The sequence below is a fragment of the Ceratotherium simum genome, chromosome 19, assembly GCF_057802395.1.
Source record: "Ceratotherium simum simum isolate JZ-2026a chromosome 19, ASM5780239v1, whole genome shotgun sequence".
NCBI classification, from domain to species: domain Eukaryota; kingdom Metazoa; phylum Chordata; class Mammalia; order Perissodactyla; family Rhinocerotidae; genus Ceratotherium; species Ceratotherium simum.
The window spans coordinates 11,055,619-11,074,888 of record NC_141918.1 but is presented as its reverse complement, the minus strand read 5'-3'; the positions used below and the strand labels follow the sequence as shown (position 1 = coordinate 11,074,888).

Sequence of the window (19,270 nt, the reverse complement as noted above, 5' to 3'; positions counted from 1 at the left end):
TCAAAAACTGTTAATAGTGGAGAGATTTCCAGTGATATGGAAAGGAATTTTTACTTTGCTTTTTTATCTTTTTGTACTGTTTTAGTTTTTTTAGTATAAGCAATATGCAAATTTATATTGAATATTACAAAACGATATTCAAAAATATCATAATACCCAGCCAAGTGACTTCATCACTTAGGTTCCTGTTACAATTATTTGCTTTTCACTATTATCTTTCAATCTGGAATTTGGTCTTCATTTTAATTTTCTAAAAGCCACTGCATATATTCATTCATTCATTCAACCAATGGTTTCTGACAACCTACTTTATGCCAGGTACTGTTCTAAAGCAGAAATATAAAGAATGGTGCACAAAACCATGTGTTCCTTAGATGAGAAGGACAATAAACAAATGCACATGTAAATACTAATTAGTAATAAGTGCTATGAAGACCTCAACTTTTAAATTCAAAATGTTCAAATGTCATATGTGCTTGTGTGTGAGTGCATATACGTACATTTACTCACACATAGTAATTAATACAATCGTTGCCACTGAATTTTCTAAGTGTCGTTTGGATAAAGTATTCTGGGATATTTGTCAAATTAATCTTTCTCCTGCATTCCTTCTAATGAACTTAGTACAAAGAAATTAAAATAGCAAAGTTGTTCAGTTGTGTGAATTTAGGCAAATTACTTAGCTGCTTTAGGCCTCAATTTTCTCCTCTGCCAAGTGGAGTATTTACCTCTCGGGTTTGCTGTCTCAGGAAGAACTGGACGTGCTGACAGCGAGCGTCAGAGCAGCGCCTGGCACACGGAAGCGTGCAGCGGGGCGGGCCCCCGCGGGGCCTGGAGGCCGGCCTGGGGCCGGTGGGCCGCGGGAGCGCGGCGGGCCGCCTTCCTGAGGCGCGGTGTTTTCCCCGTGGACCGGAGGAGAAACGCGGCGCTTTCCCATTTTTTTTTCACGTCAGTGAGTCTGCCAGATGATTTCTCTTTCTGGGCGTGCGGCGGCCGCGGGGCGTCAACTCCAGCCAGGCGCCAGCCAACCAGCCAGCCCGCCTTCTAGTGGGGCATAAGCGGAGGCCGCCCTGCGCTGCAACACTCAAGTCCACTCGCGGCCCCGAGCCGCCCCATGCGTCTGGGGCAGACTTGGCTCGGGGCATGCGGGAGCCTCGCCTCCAACTGCGGCTGTTAGTTTGAATTCTGGCGCCACTCCCGCGCCACGTAGAGCCAGACTCCCAAGCGACGGATCGCAGCGCCGCCAGCGGACGCGCGCCGGGGACTGGGCGGGCGCGCGGCGGGCGGGCGGCGCGCGCACCACGCCCCGGAACGAGCCCCGAAAGAAAAGAGCCGCCACGCGCGCTCTCGCGCTTTCCCCTCGGGAGACGGCCACGCCCCCGTCTTCGCCCGAGTCCAATAGGTGCGAGGGGGCGGGGCGGCCTCGGTCTGACTCAGGGGAGGCTATATAGGGAACTGCTGGCGGCACCGCTCGGTCTTTTACGTCGGGATTTGGGAGCTGCTGCGTGGTGGTCGGTGAGAGGGCGTCGCGGGTGAGTATCCGAGCGCACTCGGATGACCCGGGCTTGGGTTGGTGGCTGCAGGCTGTGAAAAGGTTTTAGAGGTTTAAGCTTAGAGTGTTGAAAGCTTGCACGTCGGAAACACGCAGCCGGACTGCCACGTGTCCTGAGTCGAGGTGGCGGCGGACTTCCACCTGAGGCTGCTGCTGATGGCGCGGACGCTGCGCGCGGCCTGGGTGCCGAGCCCGGGCAGCCGGCCCGCTGAGCCTGAGCTGCGGCGGGAAAACAACCACATTCCCAGGATTTGGGGCGGGGAGTTAGGTTTACGTTAAGAGCAGGAGGCGTTTATTACTAAAGCGAATCTTTCTCCCGTCGCCAGACCGAACGGTTACTTCAGTGGGCAGCTCCCGACAATGCATGAGACTGAGTTGTACTGTGCCCAGATGGCGCTGTGTCCAGATCGGATTAATGAAGGGGACGGTTTTAGTACTGAAAATCTTGCACTGTGACGTACGATGAGAATGCTTTATTTTAAATATGTTGATCCACCGCAGGAACAATGGCTCTCAGTGTAACGGAGCTGTTACGTGGAGATGCTAAGGTATGTATTGTTAAGAGCTTAGTTTTTAAACTGAAGAAGTAAACCTGTTGATTTTTAGGAATAGAAGATGGTGCATCATTTGAAATTTACTTCTTTTTATTAGATGCAAAGGAAAATTTCAAAACATACGAGAGAGTATTTGCTGGAAAATTACTTGGTTAAAACCTGACAATCTTACCAGGTATGTGTTGGACTAGTACTTTGATTCAGTCCATGTGTAGTCCGTATGTAGGTTAAATGAAATTTTTTTTTGTCCTTGAACAGCATCCTGGGGCTTGATAAATACTAGTGAAGCTATGGGTGTCATTGACCAGCAGCTTCATTTTGAAGTAAGTTGTGTGGCTTACAAGATCTACTACAGTATCTCTAATACAGTACTTGGCTTTTGACCTTTGGTTTATGGTAAATGTCACCATAACATAGCTTAATGGATTATGGTCTAATCAATGATGAAACCTATCCCGAAGCTGACAACCTGAAGAAAAGCATGTACGGATTCGGCTTCTGAGATAAGACCAATGTGTAGATATGAAGTCATAAATTTTTGTTGCTTGGATTTTATAACTGAGGACGTTCTGTTTATAAGTCTTTTGGGGGAGTGGAAAACTCGGCTACTCCACAATAGTATGTTGTGTATTCTTTTTTTCTCTGCCAACAGTGAGGGGTCGCTGTCAGCCCATTGAAAAAGGCCAGTTTGCTGTGAAGTTCCTCAGGTGTAACCATTTCTGTGAGTGGAGATATTAATCAGTCAATACTGTGTCCTTGGTCTTAATCGATGATGATCCTATCCCGAACCTGAATTTCTGTTGAAAAAACTTAATACGGATCTGGCTTCTGAGATAGACCATTATAAGGACAATAACGTTTAAGTAAGTTCTGATGTTGATAGTCTTGTAAATCTCAAATGTTTTTCCTTTTCTAGGGCTAGTACCATGAGATTTACTTGTCATATGAAAAACTGGTGATCAGGAAAAGCTCTTCATTTTACGGACATGGAAAGAAAACATACAAATCAAGACGGGTTATATTGATTTTTAATTTTTTAAATAGATTCCGAACCAACATCGAATCTAGATTAATGTATCCATAAGATTCAAGCCATTTCTATTTAATCATGTCACACTATCCAAGAGGGTCACAACCTGTAAACCAGTAGGTTACTTCCTAGATCTATTTATACTTTGTAAGTACAGGAATACCTGTGGTACTAAGTATTTTTAATAGAAAATTCTTTTCCAGTTGCCCACCTTTGTAATCAAATTTTTCTGAATGAACTGTTTTACCTTTGGTCACCTGTTTGAATTTAAAATGCATAATTGTAATTAAAGCTGAGTGAAAGTTTATACTGACTATTGTGGGGAAATCCTCAGTACAGTATTTATGGAGAGAGAACTGTTGGGCAATCACAAGAATAAGGAGAGAGATGGAAGACCTTGGCTTCTGCAGGGTATAAGTATTGCCAAATTAATGTGGGGGAGAGCAGAGTGGAGAGAGGACCTGTTACTGGAGGAGAGAAAAATACCAGGCATCAAAATGATCGGCCTGATTATTAATTAAATCATGGACTATTTAGTCTTAATGTAATTTGAAAGGTTGTTTTAGCTAAAAAATGGGGAGTGAAACTTAGAATAAAGGAAGAAAACACAGCATAACGGGTCAGGAGGGGAGGTCACTGAAATCTGGCTTAAAACTAGTCAGACATTGCACAGAATGGACTTAGTGTAAACAGTAATAGCATCTGATCTAAGCAAGATGTCTGGGCCCCATGCATGATCATTTTCCCTAAATAACTGCATGAATAAATTGTTCCCAAGCCATATTTAAATGTCAGTCAAAAGCCAATATTTTTGTCATCTTATACTGAACTGCCAACTTTTTCCTAAAATGTTTGTTTTCCTGCATTAGTGAAAAGAATTCAGTTTGGGTCCCGTGCAGTTCAGGAGAGACTCATGAGACTGACAAACCTGCAGTTTGGTGGCTAGGCACGTTAGTCACTTTTCCCCAAATGTTAAGACAATGTATAAAATGGATCTCTGGAAATGTTTCTCATAGCCATATTAAATACAAAGTATTAATGCCACCACATAGAGATGAAGCACTTAGTATTTTGGGTACCTGCACATTACTGAAAAAACCCACAGGTACAAGGAATTCCAGTGACTGTACATGGTCAAGTATGGTTCTAGGAAAATGAACCTCAGCAGCTACTTTGCAGGAAATTAAGTCGCCTTAAGGCTTCCAGAAATCTAGCAATGGAAAAGATCATTTGGCATAATGGGTTACGTAGAATTATCTTATATTGCCAAAAGAAGGAAAACTGGGACCTTACACATTTAGAGATAAAAGGCACCTTCAGGTGAGATAGTGTATGTAAAATGCAGCAGTTGACAAAATCTTGCCTCTTAGGACACCTACAATTGCTCAATGCTACAAACTACTTCCAAGTAGCATTGTTTTGATAGCCTTGTTCTTTATTACATCTTTGTTGTTACATGTATTTAGACATGAGTAAACAGTGTTTGACATTGCAGTCTGCACCCTTGATCCCTGCTGTATTTGGAACTTGAGCATACTCTAAGATCTATGTTTTCATTCACTGATGTGTCTTAAGTACCTAGGTATCTTAACTACCTGGCACTTTAGGTTGTACATTAAATGTGACATGAACAATAAATGATGAAAGATTAATTGGGGTCTTACACAAAATGAGGAAAAAGTGTCTACTCTTGTCAAAGCTGGCAAACCACTTTAAAACAAGGCAAAGTTGTGAAATAGGCAAATTTTGCTTTAGAGCCCCCGACCTCTTTTCCTGCAGTTCCTTCTCGTTTTGCTCCTTTCCCTCCCAGTGGATCTTGTAATAGGTCACATTTCTTTAGTTGATATGATCCAAATCAAATTAGTAATGTTCATTTACTTAGTATAAATATACTGTACTAGTACTTCGTACTAATATATTGTGCTCTGCCAAGAGGGTCAGAGATGAAACACTTCTATGTCTACCGTATGTCAATAGTGGTACAAGATGCCAAGAAAAAAATCAAAGGCAAGCTATAGAGATGGCAAAGTGCTGTGGGAGAGTTTGAACAGGTGAATTGGAGTCAAAACCAGCTCAGATGTGGGAAGACAGATTTAGGCATAAAAAGCACTGAGCAAAGATAGTATGCTCCAGAACTATAGGATGACAAATTGAGAATTTAGGTAGCAATTGGATGGATAGATGCGGGATGAAAAAGGATAAGGCTGAAATGTTAAAAAATACCCTTACTAAGGTTTTTGAGCAAAATAACTAAAAGGCAACTAGCCATTTGACACATTTAGTAGGAAGATACACAGTCAAAGTCACTTTGAGTCCTGTTGACTGCAGGGTCCAACTTGAACGAGAAATTAGTTTGGGTCCGAAAGAGGTATAATTTTAGTGGAATTAAACTCGAAAGCTCAGGGCCGGCCCTGTAGCTTAGCGGTTAATTGCACGCGCTCCGCTGCTGGTGGCCCGGGTTCACACCAACACACCACTTCTCCGGCTGTGCTGAGGCTGCATCCCACATACAGCAACTACAAGGCTGTGCAACTATGATGTACAACCATCTACTGGGGCTTTGGGGGAAAAAATTAATAAAAAAATTTTAAAAAAACTTGAAAGCTCAACATGTAATTATGTAATGTTGCTTCCGTTAAAATTACTAATTGGTTCATAGCTTTTAGTACATACCTGGATGGCACTTTGCATTCACCCAGGGGTTTTATTAAGAGTCTACTAGCTTGATTTATGAATACTGACTTATTGGGTGATATCTTTTATTACTAAAACAGGTAACGACTAAGTCCAGGGACCTTTAAGTTGTTAGCTGGGTAAGGGATTTAACCCTCAAGAACATATCTGCAACTTTATAATAGAGAACTCGATGGAGACTTGAAAGCCGTAAAGACATAAAGGAACAGTACTATGATAGACTGGCATCTGCTTTATTAGGGCTGGTTTCAGAAGCTGAAAGAGCAGAATCGGCATCTGTCTGGCTTTGGTGACTTTAGCAAATAGAAATTCTTTTTTCTCTGCCTTACACCATGCTTACAGGTTATCTTAAAATACAGTAGGCTCAAACTTACCATTTGGTGCTTTCTAAAGTTCTATTGCCAGAAATCCAATATCCACTGCACTTGGCTTCCCAAACAAGTGCCCTCTGAACTGATTGTGCCCAGTCTTGAAAGAGTTTTTGGCTGTTTTCGTGGTTTTTACACTAGTTCCCTAGTTAGAACTAGAGCCTTTATTTGAATCCCAGCCTACTGGGATAGCCGGCTTCTTTTGTCAGTCCCTCCTCTCTGGGAGTGGGACCCTTCTTCCCATCTTTCCTCCCAAAAGCTGGGTTCCAGCTCCAAATAGTACTTAAAGCATAGTATTTACAGTTGCCTCACTGAAGAGTGCCACTGCCTCTGGCCTTGCTCCACCTCACCGATTCTACACAATTGGGTATGTGCAGACATCAGATGAAAACACAAGTGTGCCATGAAGTTGGCGGAAATTTAACGGAACATCTTGGAGGTGGGGGAGAGGGTGCCTTTCCAATGAAAGAACCAGGCACCTTGGTCTTATTCTGATTAGTCCTGGCCTCCTCCCCTTACTCCTAGTCCATTACTGAGGTCCAGGCATGCCATGTGGCTGAGTTATAACAGGAAGTAGGATTTAATCTCAGAATCTCAAATCGAGTACAGCATAATCCAACCTATTTGGGGACTTCATTTTATTAGTTATGCTTACTCAGTTGATTCTAAAAAGAGTACTAACAGTGGAAAAGCATTTCAGGATATTCAATCATTTGAAGAAAATAACATTTACAAATACAGTGCATTACTTAGGTCAGGAAACTTTTGATGTAGCTTTGCCTCCTAACTATTGATTATAATTGATGTACAATAAATTGTACATATTTAAAGTGTACAGTTTGATGAGTTTTTCCATAGGTATACACCCGTAAAACTGTTACCATAATCAAGATGACGACTGTCCTCTCCCAAAAGTGTTCTCTTGTAGAGGCTTGATTTTGAACTTGTGTTTGAGATGGTGTGTGATGTCCAAATGAGATTTTGAGTTAGATATAGAAGTCTGGAGTTCAGGGGAGAGATCTGAGCTGGAGAAATAAAACTGGGAGTTACCAGCGTGTGGAAGGTATGCTTAAAGCCATGAGATTAGATGAGATCACCATGGGAATGAATATAGAGAAGTGTTCCAAGACTTGAGTTCTGGGACGTTCCAAGAGTAAGACATTCCAGGTTTAGTTCAAATCCTAGAGATTATTTTGTGCCAAGGGACAAAAATTAGGAAGCAGAAATCCAATTGCCATATCTGGAACAGAAACTAGATAGAAAATCAAGAAGTTCTGGAATGAAAAGCAAGGGTGAGAATTTAGCAAATAACTGCTTGGGTGATGGGCTGGACATGGCCTTGGCTTTAATGCAGAGCATTGGTCAGCATGGAAATCAAAGGAGTTGATATCTGAGGACAGCTTTGTAAAGTATCAGGCAAAATGGTCTTCAGGAGAGAATGAGATGAGGAATTGAAGTGTGGTAAGAGTTCATCAGACACTGGACTTAGAGAAGTGGAGTCGACTATGGACAAGTTAGAGGTCTCCTTGCAGCACTCAAGTGCCTGCTGAGGCTGAAAACTACCAATTTTAAAAGTTAATTAGCGGGCCAGCCCCGTGGCTTAGAGGTTAAGTGTGCGCGCTCTGCTGCTGGCGGCCCGGGTTCGGATCCCGGGTGCACACTGAGGCACTGCTTCTCCGGCCACGCTGAGGCCGCGTCCCACATACAGCAACTGGAAGGATGTGCAACTATGACATACAACTATCTACTGGGGCTTTGGGGGAAAAAAAAAAAAAGTTAATTAGCTTGATTCACTATTCTCCCATGGAGCTTATCTGCCTGGAAGCACAAAGCAGATAAATGGATTAATCCAAAATTGGGGATGAACTGGCCAGGAAGAACAAAGTAAGGACAGGCCTAGAGAATTGAGGAGGTAGGTTAAAGTGTTAAAATTATTGACCTTGACATCTAGGCTGATTAGGGAAAAAAAACGAGAGAGTGCTGGAAAACCATCCCAGGTAATGACAAAGATCAGATGTACCATGGAAAGATGCTGATGAAAATGAGGTAAAATAAGGTCCTCTCCGGTTATACTACAAAATGACCTATAGCATGCTGTATTCTGATTATTGGTTTATCTCTCTCTAGCCCTAGAGTGTGAGTTCTTTGCAAGCAGAAACTGCACTTTCATCTCCTGAACTCTGCACCTAGGACAATGTAATGGCTCCCATAAAAAAAATTTGTCTAATGAAATGGAATTCAGTATGTATATTTAGGGCAGGCAAAGATAATGTGATGTAAGTTCTCCAAAAGAGATAAATGAGAAAAGTTGGAAGCAGTGATGGACTGAGTATTTGTGTCCTCAAAGTTCATGTTGAAGCCCTAACTCCAGTGTGGCTGTATTTGAAGACAGCTTCAAAGGAAGTAATTAAGGTTAAATGAGGTCGTAAGGATAGGGCGCTGATTCGATGGGATGAGTGTCCTTATACGAAGAGACACCATGGGCCCGTCCCATGGCTTAGCGGTTAAGTGAGCAAGCTCCGCTACTGGCGGCCCGGGTTCAGATCCCAGGCGCGCACCAACACACCGCTTCTCGGGCCATGCTGAGGCAGCGTCCCACGTACAGCAACTAGAAGGATGTGCAACTATGACATACCACTATCTACTGGGGCTTTGGGGGAAAACAAAAGGAGGAGGATTGGCAATAGATGTTAGCTCAGAGCGGGTCTTCCTCAGCAAAAAGAGGAGGGTTGGCATGGATGTTAGCTCAGGGCTGATCTTCCTCAAAAAAAAAGAAGAGACACCAGAGAGCTCACCCTCCCCCTCTCTCCTGCGCGTCCACAAAGAAGAGGTTGTGAGCACACGGTGTGATGACAGCTGACTACAAGCCACGACCAGAAGCCTCAAAATAAAACCTACTTTCCTGGCACCTTGATCTTAGACTTTCCAGCGACCAGAACTGTGGGAAAATTAATTTCTATTGTTTAAGGCACCCAGTCTGGTATTTTGTTATGGCGGCTTTAACAGACTAGGACAGAAGCAAAGGATAAATGGCCACTGCTATGATTTGGGGAGTTTGTATTTTGCTAAAAAATTATAAGCAATAACTATGAAAAAGCTTCAGGCAATGTAGTCCCTGATTGTATACATTTTCCCTTTAGGTTTTTATCGCATTGAAACTGGACATACAGTGCACTTATTGAATATATATATATTTTTGTGTGTGAGGAAGATCAGCCCTGAGCTAACATCCAATGCCAATCCTCTTTTTTGCTGAGGAAGATTGGTGCTGGGCTAACGTCTGTGCCCATCTTCCTCCACTTTATATGGGACGCCGCCACAGCATGGCTTGACAAGTGGTGTGTCGGTGCGCGCCCAGGATCCGAATCTGCGAATCCTGGGCCGCTGCAGTGGAGTGCCCGCGCTTAACCGCTGTGCCACCAGGCTGGCCCCCACTTATTGAATATTAACAAACAACTGCCACTCACAATACTGTCTCTCCACGTGTTTCAACATCAAGTTCAATTATTTGAGAAATAATTTTTTTTTTTTTTTTTTTTTAAGATTTTATTTATTTTATTTTTTTCCCCCCAAAGCCCCAGTGGATAGTTGTATGTCGTAGCTGCACATCCTTCTAGTTGCTGTATGCGGGACTCGGCCTCAGGATGAACGGAGAAGTGGTGCCTCGATGCGCACCCGGGATCCGAACCCGGGCCACCAGCATCGCAGCGCGCGCACTTAACCACCAAGCCACAGGGCCGGCCCTGAGAAATAATTTTTCGTAAAAAATCTCAGTAAAGAAGTAAGAGATTGAAATTAAACTATCTTAGAAAGTGAATGTTGTCTGAAGTCTTAGGCTTCACAGGAAAAGCTTTTGAACGTAAATGGAATTAGTTCCTTCGTAATTACCTCATATAACAAAAGATGATTTAGGCTTACTAAATATTTAACAGTGTAAAATTTCCTTTTTCTGTATGAACATGAAGATTGCAATAAGTTTTAAAACTTGACCTTTTTTTTTGTAACTGATAGGTCTTACCTATCATGATTTTTTTCCCTATTTAATGAAAAATACTTGGCATAAGATAATGACTGACACTTTTATATTTTAGTTCTCTTTATTTTTCACAGTAACATCATCTTGGTTTCTCTTACGGGAACCTGGAAGATAGATAAAGTAGTCATTATTTAGTATTTATACATTTTATATGTGAGTAAACAAATTGAGAAATTTAACATATAGGCTGCTTAAGGTCTAGATTACTGGAAGGAATGATTTCATCATATGCTGTCTTTTGCACATTAACATATTGTTTTTTAGTTTGGGTGCCACATTTAAGAACAGTAGTGACAAACTAGGAAGTATCCTAAAGAAGAAGACAAGGGCTCTGGGAGCCACGTCTTCTGGACGATATTTTAATGACTTGGAAATATTTAACCTGAAGTGAAAATCAAGGGAAGGTATGATGACTATTTTTAGATATTTGACAATATGTGAGATAATAGTAATATTAGTAATAATCCCATGTGGTGGGTAGTAGTATTATACCCATCTTACAGATTAGAAAAGTAACCTAAAAAAGGTCACATAGGAAGTGGAGGAATTGAAATTTAAAATCTGGCAGTTATGGGGCCGGCCCCGTGGCTTAGCGGTTAAGTGCGCGCGCTCCGCTGCTGGTGGCCCGGGTTCGGATCCCCAGTGCCCACCAACGCACCGCTTCTCCGGCCATGCTGAAGCCGCGTCCCACATATAGCAACTAGAAGGATGTGCAGCTATGACATACAACTATCTACTGGGGCTTTGGGGGAAAAGTAAATAAATAAATAAAATTAAAAATCTGGCAGTTAAGTCAACAGATGGTATTACCCCACTAAATACCTTCTCCAGAGGAACAGTTACCTAAGTGTTTCTCTAGAAGGCACAAAGGAGATCAATTAAATAAAAAGAGGCAAACTGCAACTCAACCTAAACTGAACTTCCCAGTAGTAGGATGTACTGCCTCCATATCATAGTCTCCCGTCAGTGTGAGTTGGAGAAAGGAGGCTGGCCCTAATCAACTTCCAAGACCCTCTAAAGTCTAAATTCGGATTCTTGACTTCCCAAGGTAACCCAGCTAGATAATGACCAAAATGACAACCAACATCCTCTAACCCTCTCAGTCCAGTGCTCAATCTGCTAATAGTGTGGTGCCCCAATTTTTTCCCAGTGAAAATTTAAATTTCTTCAGAATTTATTAATCAATGGGAATGCATAAGATCACTTTAAAATGTACTGGCTCACAGCCCATCTCTTGACAAGGGCCTCTAGCCCAAACAAAATTTCTTCGGAGAGCTTCTGGGGTCTCCATTAGAGTATCGCACATGTGTTCCCAAGTAGGTCTTCTCCCAGAGTCCTTCTTGATACTCTGCCTATTACTGTGGCCCCTCCTTTGGGTACCTCCACACATCCGGTGCCTCCCACAAAGCATCCAAGTCTCCTTTGGTGCTGACACTATTATGGTCCAGAGGAGTGTTGTGTCTTCATATCATCCTCCTGGTGCTATGCCTCATAAAGTAGAAATCTGTGCAGCACTGCGTGTGCCTCCTGTCTCACAAAGCCCCTCAGAAACAGCCCTTTCTGCCTTTTTTCATGGACATGTTTCCATGGCACTGAGACTAGGTCTCTGGGGTCAGGCTTGGGTTTAGTACTTTCCTATTCTCTGCTCCATCTGTGGTCTCTTCCTAGCCGGCTCCCATCCTACAATTCATCCTAAGAACCTGGAAGGCTCAGCCTCATGAGCCCAGACAGATCTGAATCTCAGATTAGGCTTAACCCTGCTATGTCAATAGTAACCCAAAATCCCTATTTGTCGCATCAATTTTGTATAGATGATATGGCCTCCAGTTATTTAAAATATGGATTTTAGCAGTAATAAAACCACAAGCCAAATAACTAATCAACTATTTTAATACAAGAATACAGTTTGGGGGCTGTTGCTAATAGTTGATCAGTTAATTACAATAGTGAGAACACGGGCATTAAGCACACTAAACTTCTCTGGGATACATCTCAATTCTGATCTTTTATTTTCATCACTGATGGAGACGCTTGGCTTATATTACATTTCTTTTTCAAAAATGAATGCACAGACATTGCTCAGAGTCTGATCACATACCCAGAAATGTCAGGAGAGTTTTGAAATTCATCGACTTATCTCTGCATATATCTAGATATAGCTCAGTTTCTTGATGGATGTTGTTTGCTTTTTTTTTTTTTTTCTTTTTTTGCTGAGGAAGATTTTCCCTGAGCTAACATCTGTTGCCAATCTTCCTTTTTTGTATGTGAGCCACCAGCACAGCATAGCCACTGACAGACAAGTGGTGCAGGTCTGCTCTTGAGAACCGAACCCAGGCTGCCAGGGTTGCCAAAACAGAGCGTGCCAAACTTAACCACTAGGCTACCGGGGCTGGCCCTGTTGTTTGCTTTAAATTCAGTCTGTTCCTTTGGAGCCTGAGCCACCCTGATAGGTTAGGTGTGAGATGATTCAGAAATATCCTAAGGTTTTATTCATTGAACAAATAGATGCTGAATAGCTACCCTGTCCAGGTGCTGTCCTAAGCACTAAAGATAGAGCAGTGAACCAAACGACCATTCTCCCTGTCCTGGTGGAGCTTATATTTTAGGAGGAGGAGAAGGGTACTACATAATAAATAGATAAGTTATAAAGTATATGAGAAAATGAGAAGTGATATGGGAAAAAAAAACAACACAGGACACTGGGAGTGGGTTTGGGGAGGTGAGTAGGGTCGTGAGTTTAAATGGAGTTGACAGGATGGGCTTCCATGAGAAGGTGCGATTAAGCAGACTTACAGAGGGTGAGGGATTACGCTGTGCACATATCTGGGAAAAGGGCATTCCCATGGCAGCAGCCAAAGACCAGACCATGTGGGGTAAGAGAAGAAACAGAGCATGCAGATCATATAGGGCCTTATGGGTCACTGGGAGGATTTTGCTCTGAGTAAAATGGGAACCACTGTAAAAGAAAACACAGAAACTCGAAGCATGAATGATTCACATGCATCAAAACCTGTGAACCCTACCCCTGGGGCCCAGATTGTGTTTTCTAGCATTTACCATTAAAAGGAAACAGGGCTCGTTGGAGAAATGACTGCTTACAAATCTGAGGCAAGAAATGTACAAGATGAGCCTGGTGCTATAGCAGAGAGCAAGAAAGCTGTCAAAGACTGCTCGAGTGTGTTAAAAGAACTCAGGAGACAGCTTGGAGCATCTCCTACTGTCCAAAGATGGAAACTTAGACTATTATTAAGGATAATAACTACAATGGATTGAAATACATAAAATATGCTCAAATCTATGAATTCATAACGATACCAAAAAAAAAAAATGGATTTTGATACTGTTAGAGGATGCTGGTGAACCAATTCATCACTTTCAGAACTGGCAAATAAAGGGACTTTCCAACACCAACTGTGGTAACGGATAATCACATAGAAGGTGAGAAGTTTCTCTTTATTGGTGTATCCCAGTTAATAACTGAAAAAGACTGAGATAATTAGAATATCACTATTTTGCAACATCTAATGAATTAAAAATGTATCTAAGCAATGATCATCAGTGGCTGCTACCATCAAAAAAAGAGAGGCAACCTGAGTGTAAGTTGCTGATTGGATGTTTTGGGGTCATGTCAACAACATACTGCTACTTAAGATCCACTTTCCACAGGAAATATGCTTTAAATCATTTTTTACAATAAAGATGATATATTTATCTTAAGATATTGGCACTCTCCATTCTTTACAATAATGTCACATATCTTCAAGATGTCTGATCAGTCTTCCCAAAGAAGAGTTCCTTGGGTGAGTCTAACAAACAAAACTCTAGAAAGCTACTTATTGACATGAATAAAATAATATGGGATTTATCACTTCAGCTTCAGTGGCATCGTAGGGAGGTGAGTTTGTTACATATGCTTTAAAGACTTCTGTCAACTGGTGGTATCAGTCCTGCCCATTGTATTGCTGTCTGTCTTACTAAACAGCCATATCTCAGGAAGTACAATATGCTGAAGCCCGTGTTAATGTTTCTTCTAGATTTATGGTTAATAGAGGATTCATATACTAGCACCTCAGATTTCTTTGAACATTCTTCTTTTTGTGTGTGTGTGAGGAAGACTAGCCCTGAGCTAACACCTGTTGCCAAGCCTCCTCTTTTTGCTATGGAAGATTGGCCCTGGGCTGACATCTATGCCCATCTTCCTCTGCTTTATATGTGGGACTCCGCCAGAGCATGGCTTGATAAGCAGTGCATAGGTCCATGCCCGGGATCCGAACCTGTGAACCCCGGGCTGCCAAAGCAGAGTGTGTAAGCTTAACCACTACGTCACTGGGCCAGCCCCAAACATTCTTCTTAGTATAGTATAAAGGTAACCTATTAAACTTAGATCCAGTGAAATCCAAATATAAGAAACTGTCTCCTATGCAATTTTCTGTTTGCCATTTACTTGGTATTTAAATTATTTATCAATTTTTAACTCGAATAAAGAATCATCTGCAGAACACAAACTTCCAAGGTAAGTAAAATATACACATTCAAGTTTAGGCTTGGGATTCTGGGGTGTTTAAATATACCTAATTTCCTTAAGGCTATGTTTCTATTTTTATTTTTTACCTATTAAAAATTATAAAAAGGATGGACCTGGAGGGTATTATGTTAAGTGAAATAAGCCAGACAGAGAAAGACAAACACCGCATGATTTCACTCATATGTGGAAGATAAACTAACACACGACAGAGAGAACAGTTTGGTGGTTATCAGGGGGAAGTGGGTTGGGGGAAGGCACAAGGGGTGAAGGGACACATTTATATGGTGACTGACAATAATGTAAAATTAAAATTTCACAAGATTGTAAACTATTATGAGGTCAAAAAAATTATAAAGATATAGAAATGTAAAAATAAGGAAAATATTAAGAATAAAATTAAAATAACTCATAATTCCACCATTTAGAAATAACCACTATAAAAAAATTTATATATTTCTATGCAGATATAAATTTTAATAAAATTTGAACTATACTGTATATGATTTGTTATCCTGATGTTTTTCATTTAATATTCTATAATGACTATTTTCGATGCCATTAAAAATTCTGCTACTCATTATTCTCATTGGCAACATTGAGAATATTTCATTTTTATGGATAGTCAATAACTATTTAACCAATTTCCTAAGACTGGAAATTTTAATTGCTTTGAATTTTGTCATGGTGACAAATTTTACAGCAACAAATATTCCAAACGGTAATGCTACACTGGTTATCTCTGGGTAGTGGGTTTATATTACCATCCAAGAAGTAAGCACCTCTGGTAATCTGTCTTTTCCCATCCATTTGCAGCCATTCTAGTCCATACTGCCCTCTGACAGGTGCCCTCTCTCTCAGTCTTTTCCACTGCCCAGTCTACCGGGGTAAGAAACTACCACACATCCTCAAACATGTTTTTGTGCATTCCTTCCACCTCCTTGCCCTAATTAATATCTGCTTCTCTCCTGAGGGCAGTGCTTCCCTTTGTAGCCTTAGGCTATCTCCCTAAGGTGTGGAAGTTAAGGTCAATGTCTTCCTTGCTCCTTACGGCCACTTCTTGATACTTATTCCTCCATCTTTATGTCCAACCCCTGATTTTTTCATGTTTCACACCACCTGGCTTGCCACCCTTTGTCCTGCCGTAAGCCAATTATTTTCCAACTTTCTAGTTACTGCCCCTTATTAATCTTGAAGAGTTCAAGACCAGGTTTGCTGTCCTGTTCTACATCATCTCTCTCCAATGTCCACACATCAATGTCCAGAAGATCTGGCTTTTCAGTTCTTTGACTTCTGTCATGTTCTCCCTCCACACCCAGCATTCTGCCTGGGACCCACTGGCCTCCAAGGAGCCATGGGTGAATTCAAGGCGTCTATGAACTTGGATGGGGAAAACTCTGTATCTTTATTTTCACTAAGCACTAACTGAAATTTAGCATTTCTTTCAATAATAAATGTAGGCAATACACCACAAAATTGTTAGCAGCATCTATGGCTTTGTCACCAATAGAAAACACAGCTATTTTCGTATACTTTATAGTTCACATCACATACAAATACTTAAATATTTCATGTATGCTTATTTCTACCTAGAAGTGATGGTCCTTTTTAACCCTGCCACTAGAACTTGTTGTTTAGTGTAAAGAAGCACACTATCTTAGTCCATTTGGGCTGCTATAACAAAATACCACATTCTAGGTAGCATATAAAGAACAGAAATTTATTCCTCACCATTCTGGAGGCTGGAAGTCTAAGATCAAGGGCCAGAATGGTCGAGTGAGGGCTGTCTTCTGGGTCACAGACTTCTCATTGTGTCCTCACATAGTGGAAGGGGGTGAAGGAGCTCTGTGGGATCTCCTTCATAAGAGCACTAATCCCAGTCATGGGGCTCCATCCTCATGACCTAATCACCTCCCAAAGGCTCAACCTCATAACACTATCACATTGGTGTTAGGATTCCAACATGTGAGTTCTGGGGGAACACACACATTGAGACCACAGCACACATACATTACTGTAGCACATATTTGGTTTGTTTAAATATTTTGATATCCGAATTTTAACATCAGAGGTTTCATATGTAATCCTATATATTTTGTTTTATGCATTTAAAAATATTTTTTGAGAAGGGGTCCATAAGCTTCACCAGAGCGGCAAAGTAGTCCGTGGCACAAACAGTTAAGAACCTCTGCATTATATATCAAGTCCCACTTGTCTTTAATTTCCCTTCCTATCTAGCCTAATTCCAAGACTTATAATGGCCCTCTCATGCCAATGTTCCCAACTCCCTTACTGCTGTTGTCTTTCCTTGGGTACTACCTGGCAAAACCCCAACTATGGATGAATCCAACCATTGGCCTTGCTGCAGAAATCACACAGCAGGGCCAATTTACGTGACTCTACATTCGTGCTTTCCAACCTCAACAAAGCCCTCAATGCTACCAGGCAGTCGCTGTTTCCCTTGTGAGTTTTCTTTCCCATTTCAGACTTCCTTTCTCCTCCTCACCTCTTAACTTCTCCCTCCCCTACCTCAACTCTGCCCTCACCTCAGCAGAGATTTCGCTTCCCTCTTCATGGAGAATTTTGAAGACCTCAGATGACACAATTTCCTTACACTAGCCATTATTTGTATCCACTATTTTTCCTTCCCTCTCACTACGATGGAATGGCGTCCCTCCTCTGGTCTAAGGCAAACTCCTCCTTCAGTTCTCCAAATCACTTCCATTCTTCCAACAAATATTGAATCAGGATTTCCTATGTTTGTTATGAGCCGAATTACTGTTTGTCCCCACAAAAAGATATATTGAAGTCCTAAACCCCAGCACCTCAGAATGTGACCTCATTTGGAAATAGGGTCATCGCAAATATAATTAGTTAGGAAGAGGTCATACTGAGTAGGGTGGGCCCCTAATCCAATATGACCGGTGTCCTTGTAAGACACAGGGAGAATGTCATGTGGCAATGAAGGCAGACAATAGAGTTATACAGTTGCAAGCCAAGGAAAGCCAAAGATTGCCTGCATACCCCAAGAAGCTAGGAAGAGCAAGGAAGTTTTCAGAGGGAGCATGACCCTGACAACACCTCGATTTTAGACTTGTAGCCTCCAGAACTGTGAGACAATAAATTTCTGTTGTTTTAAGCCACCCGGTTTGTGGTACTTTGCTACACCAGTCCTAGGAAACAAATATACTATTCTAGGCACAAAACAGAGGAAAAAAACGAAGATGCTTGCCCTTGTGTGTGGAGCTCCCCTGCCCTCTTAAAAACTTGGATATAAAGACAATCCCTTCTTTTTCCTCTTTCTTCAACTTCTCTCTCTCTCCTGGCACCTCCCAACTTTGTGTCCCATATCTCTCTACATAAAAATGAAAATATCCCTTGCCTTCACGTTCCCTTCTAACTAACATGTGACCCCTTGCTCCTCTTTTACAGCCACATTTCTTCAATAGTCATCTACACTTGTCTTCATACATCCATCTCCTACTCACACTTGAGCCCTTTGCATTCTCACCTTCGTCCTCACCATTCCACTGAATTCGTCCTTTCCAAGGGCACCAGATGACCTTGTCAATAAATTCAATGAAACCTTGAGTTCCCTTCTTGCTTGACCTCTTAGCAGTAGCTGACCATGGGACCACTTCCTCTTTCCTGAAATGCTCTTTTCCGTTGGTGTCTGTAACACTATTCTCTCTTTTCTTTTACTTACTTATTTATTTGTTTGTCTGTTTTTGCTGAAGAAGATTTGCGCTGAGCTAACATCTGCGCCAGTGTTTCTCTGTTTTGTATGTATGTGGCTTGCTGCCACAGCATGGCCGCTGACAAGTAGTGTAGGTCCACACCCAGGAACTGAACCCAGGCCACCGAAGCAGAATGCACTGAACTTAACCACTAGACCACAGGGCCGGCCCCTATTCTCTCTTTGATTTTCTCCACATTTTCTGACTGCTCCTTCTCAGACTTTTTTGAAGAAGCTTCTTGCATGTAAATGTTGGTGTTCCTTAAGGTTCTATGCTGGGTCCTTTTCTTTCTTTACACACTCTTCCTAAGCAATCTCTTTTATTTCCAGGGCTTTAGTCACAATCTATATGTGGATGACTTCCAAACCAATAACTCTGGTTCATATCTCTTTCCAGAGATTCAGACCTGAATATCCTACTGTGAACATCACTACCATGTGATACATATACCTCAAACTCAACATTTTTAGTTCCTTCCATCCCTCTATTCCAGTTCTTTCTCCAGTACTCCCAATACCAGAAAATGGCATTTCCATTCTTCCTATTGCCAAAGCCATATCTTGGACTCGTTCTTAACTCCTCTCTCCCTTATTCTTATACACGGTACTGGTCTTGCAGCCCAAATATTTCTTTCTTTTTTTTTTTTTTTTTTGGTGTGGAAGATTGGCAATGAGCTAACATCTGTTGCCAAGCGTCCTCTTTTTTGGCTTGAGGAAGATTGGCCCTGAGCTAACATCTGTGCCAATTTTCCTCTATTTTGTATGTGGGATGCTGCCA

The 19,270-nt window shown here is 41.8% G+C and overlaps 1 long non-coding RNA gene and 2 other non-coding genes across 5 annotated transcripts; all 3 read left to right on the top strand.

Moving 5' to 3' along the window:
• Positions 1-1,437: 1,437 nt before the first annotated feature.
• On the top strand, positions 1,438-3,443 carry LOC106800552 (uncharacterized). Of its 3 annotated transcripts, none has more exons than XR_015555221.1 (5): positions 1,438-1,532; positions 1,879-2,100; positions 2,204-2,281; positions 2,365-2,429; positions 2,759-3,443. It is a non-coding gene; the product is annotated as an uncharacterized LOC106800552 (long non-coding RNA). The 3 variants fall into 3 exon arrangements; XR_001389930.2 differs by lacking the exon at positions 1,438-1,532 and having other exon boundaries at positions 1,544-2,100; positions 2,759-2,827; positions 3,023-3,443; XR_015555220.1 differs by lacking the exon at positions 1,438-1,532 and having other exon boundaries at positions 1,546-2,100.
• Positions 2,542-2,611, top strand: LOC147914500 (small nucleolar RNA SNORD50). Its single transcript, XR_015555294.1, has one exon. It is a non-coding gene; the product is annotated as a small nucleolar RNA SNORD50 (small nucleolar RNA).
• Positions 2,871-2,941, top strand: LOC147914499 (small nucleolar RNA SNORD50). Its single transcript, XR_015555293.1, has one exon. It is a non-coding gene; the product is annotated as a small nucleolar RNA SNORD50 (small nucleolar RNA).
• Positions 3,444-19,270: the final 15,827 nt, after the last annotated feature.